Source organism: Athene noctua, unplaced genomic scaffold (genome assembly GCF_965140245.1).
Source record: "Athene noctua unplaced genomic scaffold, bAthNoc1.hap1.1 HAP1_HAP1_scaffold_556, whole genome shotgun sequence".
NCBI classification, from domain to species: Eukaryota; Metazoa; Chordata; class Aves; order Strigiformes; family Strigidae; genus Athene; species Athene noctua.
Window position 1 is genome coordinate 35,001 of NW_027438006.1, and position 5,000 is coordinate 40,000.

Sequence of the window (5,000 nt, forward strand, 5' to 3'; positions counted from 1 at the left end):
CGATACCGGCAACGAAAGGAGTAAACCAAGAACCAGGGAGGCGCCGCCGCCTCTCGCCTTACCATCGTCGGGCTCTCGGGGGGCCGGGGGGGGGGGGGCCACCCACCGGTGGCTCGAGACACACCCCCCCCGGGCCGTCTGCATCCAAGCTGCCGGCCACCGCGACCAGCCAAAACCGTGGCGTGCCCATGCCACGGGCTCCGGCTTAAGGCCGGCAAACAAAGGGAGCAGGTGCCGCCGCCGCCACCTCTCGTCCCATCCCCAAGGCCCCCTCAAGGAGCTGGGCAACAGCCCCCGACGGGCTGGAACCGTACGGAGCACCGCTGTGTCAACACACATACCGGCGCTCCCCCCCTCCGCCATCATCGGGCTCTCGGGGGACCGGGGGGGGGACGGGGGTAACCACCCACGGTAGTCTCACAGCTCGGCTCCCCCCCCCAGTATCCAGCGTTCAAGTGCCGCCAGCCGCCTCCGGCCACCGGTCTTCGGCCTCTCCCGTGCACCTCTGCCCGTCCTTTTCTCACCACTCGGCAGCGACCGCCCCAACGCCGCCCGGCTTCGTGCCGTTCGGCATCTCTCTGGGTGCTCTCGGTTCCGTGCACGCTCGCCTGACAGAGCACCGGCTTGAGAACCGTGCCCAATTCCCCGGGGGAAACCACCGTCTGCGGCCGCCCAGCATTCCACTTGGCCGGCTAAGCCGCGTGCCCTCGCTCGGTGGCGCTTGTCTGGAGCAGAGACGCCTCGTGCCCCTATATAAGGAGAATATGGGTCCGCGCCGGAAAGGGGCGCTTAAAGGCAGTGTCTGCCTGCCAGCGGGGGAGGCGCTGCAGAGACGCCGACTCTTACGATGACCTAACTGGAGGCAGCGCGAAACAGCGACCCCTTGGAGGAACTGCCGGAGCCAACAGGTCTGCCCGCGCTCTAAGTCCCGACGGAGCCGGGTAGACCTGGCAGCCCTTTCGACGGACGCTGAGCCGGCCGCCGGCAACGTGGAGCCGGGTACACCTAGCGGCCACCGCCGGTCGCCTCGGAGGTGGGTAGACCTGACGGCCGCCTCACGCCCCGGAGGCGGGTAGACCTGACGGCCGCCTCACGCCCCGGAGGCGGGTAGACCTGACGGCCGCCACACGCCGCGGAGGCGGGTAGACCTGACGGCCGCCTCACGCCCCGGAGGCGGGTAGACCTGACGGCCGCCTCACGCCCCGGAGGCGGGTAGACCTGACGGCCGCCACACGCCGCGGAGGCGGGTAGACCTGACGGCCGCCACACGCCCCGGAGGCGGGTAGACCTGACGGCCGCCTCACGCCCCGGAGGCGGGTAGACCTGACGGCCGCCTCACGCCCCGGAGGCGGGTAGACCTGACGGCCGCCTCACGCCCCGGAGGCGGGTAGACCTGACGGCCGCCTCACGCCCCGGAGGCGGGTAGACCTGACGGCCGCCTCACGCCGCGGAAGCGGGTAGACCTGACGGCCGCCTCACGCCCCGGAGGCGGGTAGACCTGACGGCCGCCTCACGCCCCGGAAGCGGGTAGACCTGACGGCCGCCTCACGCCCCGGAGGCGGGTAGACCTGACGGCCGCCTCACGCCCCGGAGGCGGGTAGACCTGACGGCCGCCACACGCCCCGGAGGCGGGTAGACCTGACGGCCGCGTCGCGCCCCGGAGGCGGGTAGACCTGACGGCCGCCTCACGCCCCGGAGGCGGGTAGACCTGACGGCCGCCACACGCCCCGGAGGCGGGTAGACCTGACGGCCGCCTCACGCCCCGGAGGCGGGTAGACCTGACGGCCGCCTCACGCCCCGGAGGCGGGTAGACCTGACGGCCGCCTCACGCCGCGGAGGCGGGTAGACCTGACGGCCGCCTCACGCCCCGGAGGCGGGTAGACCTGACGGCCGCCTCACGCCCCGGAGGCGGGTAGACCTGACGGCCGCGTCGCGCCCCGGAGGCGGGTAGACCTGACGGCCGCCTCACGCCCCGGAGGCGGGTAGACCTGACGGCCGCCACACGCCCCGGAGGCGGGTAGACCTGACGGCCGCCTCACGCCCCGGAGGCGGGTAGACCTGACGGCCGCCTCACGCCCCGGAGGCGGGTAGACCTGACGGCCGCCTCACGCCCCGGAGGCGGGTAGACCTGACGGCCGCCTCACGCCCCGGAGGCGGGTAGACCTGACGGCCGCCTCACGCCCCGGAGGCGGGTAGACCTGACGGCCGCCACACGCCGCGGAGGCGGGTAGACCTGACGGCCGCCTCACGCCGCGGAGGCGGGTAGACCTGACGGCCGCCTCACGCCCCGGAGGCGGGCAGACCTGTCGGCCGCTTCACGCCCCGGAGGCGGGTAGACCTGGCGGCCGCGTCGTGCGAGACATTTTTGTTTCGATAGATGCCAATGAAATCCGAAAAAAAATAAATGAAAAGGGAAATTTTTTTTCTTAACGCACCCCCGCACCCCCGCGCCCCGCCGCGCTCTCATGTGCACGCAGCACCAGCCCCCCCACCCCCCCGCCCCGACCCGTTGGCTGCCATGCAGTTGCTGGCATCATTCGCTGCCCGCCCCCTCGGCCGCCAGTCAGCCCCTCTGCGCCGCGCCACTCCGCGCCGCACGGCGCCGCCCGCCACTCCCCCCCCCCGCTTCCCGCGGCTGCCAGGGGACCCGGCAGAAGCGGCGACGTTCCCCGCACCTCACCCCCAACGGAGACGCCCGTCTCGCTGGAGCGAGTTCGCATCGGGAACCGGGCGCTTTTCGCCGGGTCGGGGTCCCGGCGCTGCCGGGCGGTCCTCGGCTTCAGCTGTTGGTTTCGCAGCGTGGGTTTAGCTTTAGTCTCGGGGGAGGGGGGGTGTGGGGGGGGGTGCGTGTGTGTGTTTTTATTTTGTTTCTTTCCCCCCGCCTTTCGCTGTGCCGCAGAGGCGTGGGCACCGGGCGCCCTTCACCGGGTCCGGGTCCGGGTCCGGGTCCGGGTCCGGGTCCGGGTCCCGGCGTTGCCAGGCGCTCGCTGGCATTCGCGTTTAGGTTTTTTTCGACGGGGTTGGGGTGGGGGGGTGGGAAGGGGGCTCCCGGGCTTTATGTGTGGGAATGGGGGGTGTGTGCGCGTGTGTGTGTGTGTGTGTGTGTGTGTTGTTCGGATTGTTGTTTTGTTGTTTGTTCCCCCCCCCCCCCCCCCCCCCCCCGCCGCGACACACACGCGCTCGGACACACACGCAGAGACACAGAGAGAGAGAGAGAGAGAGAGAGCGCGCGCGCGAGAGAGAGAGACACAGGCGCGCGCACACACACACACACACGCACACACAGACACAGACACACGCACGCGCACACACACAGACACCCCCAGCCCCCCACCCCCCCCAGCCCCCCGACCCCCACCGTCGCCCGCGCGCCCGAAGAGCCGTTGGTCCCCGCCCCACCGCTGCAACTCCGGAGCTGCAGGGCGGTGGGTGCGGCCGCCAACCGACCGCAGCCTCCTCGGCGCCGCGGAGCACTACGGCTGGGGGGTGGGGGATCGGGGGCGGTTTCTGTTACACCACCACCACCACCACCACCCGCCCTCGCTGCTCTCCCTCCCACCCCTTCGGCGTTCGTTTGGCTTTCAACCCGCGGCGGGAACGGAGCAGGCGGGCAGGAGGGCGGGCGGCCGAGCGACCGACTGAGGAAGGCGGGGAGCCGGGCCGCGGGCACGGCGCGGCAGGGACTCGGCAGCTGCGGGGGCTCAGCGTCCAAAACACACGCCACCCATCATCGCCGCCGCCGGCGGGAGGCCCCTCCGGGCCCCCCGGCACGGAGGCGGCGGCGGCGACGCCGCTGGGTCCTAAGGTCTCCCGCCTTCCTTCCCTGGAGCGGCCAATGTGCTGCTGCTGGTGGAAAGCGGGCCGGAGGTAGGGGGCGGCCGGTCTCCTCGCGAACCCCGGGGGTGGCAGGGGGCGGCCGGTGTCACGGTGGACCTGGTGGCGGGAGGGGTGGGGGTTGGGGGGGGGTCGGCAGGGGGGTCGACAGAGCTCGTTGCGGCGGTGGGGGGGCGGGGGGGGGGGGGGGGTGGTGGGGGGGTGGTGTTGGTGGGGAGCGGTTTCTGTTGTTACACACACACCCCCGCCCCGTCGCTGCTCTCCCTCCCACCCCTTCGGCGTTCGTTTGGCTTTCAACCCGGGGCGGGAACGGAGCAGGCGGGCAGGAGGGCGGGCGGCCGAGCGACCGACTGAGGAAGGCGGGGAGCCGGGCCGCGGGCACGGCGCGGCAGGGACTCGGCAGCTGCGGGGGCTCAGCGTCCAAAACACGCGCCACCCATCATCGCCGCCGCCGGCGGGAGGCCCCTCCGGGCCCCCCGGCACGGAGGCGGCGGCGGCGACGCCGCTGGGTCCTAAGGTCTCCCGCCTTCCTTCCCTGGAGCGGCCAATGTGCTGCTGCTGGTGGAAAGCGGGCCGGAGGTAGGGGGCGGCCGGTCTCCTCGCGAACCCCGGGGGTGGCGGGGGCGGGGGGTGGGGGGGTGGGATGGGGCGGGGGGTGGCGGGGGGGGGTGGGTGGGCTGGGGGGTGGGGGGGGCGGCCGGTGTCACGGTGAACCTGGTGGCGGGAGGGTTGGGGGGGGGGGGGGGGGGGGCGGGCTCGTCGCGGGCCAAGCGGCGGTGTTGGGGGGGCGCCGCCGGTCTCACGGAGAAGCACGTGGCGGGTGGGGCGGCTTTGGCGGGATGGGGGGGCGGCCGTATACGCGTGCGCGCGCGGGCAGCCCCAGGCAGACGGCTTCGGGCCGGGCAGCTTGTGGGGGTGCGGGGCAGGCGGGCGCACGTGCGTGGGCAGAGCGTGAGCTCCTGAACCGTTTCTGAATCGATGCCCTAGCGCTGGTCAGGCTTCCGCTTGACCTCTCCGTTCGTGATTCTCGTCGCGTGTTTTCAGGTCCGCGTTCGATCCCGTCTCAGCCGAACTCTTCCCTGCCGGTTCCGACCCTCGCGTCCGTACGCTAGCCGGCAGCTGCGCTGGCCCCGTCGCCTCCCCAGTTGAAGGTGAGATCACGAGGG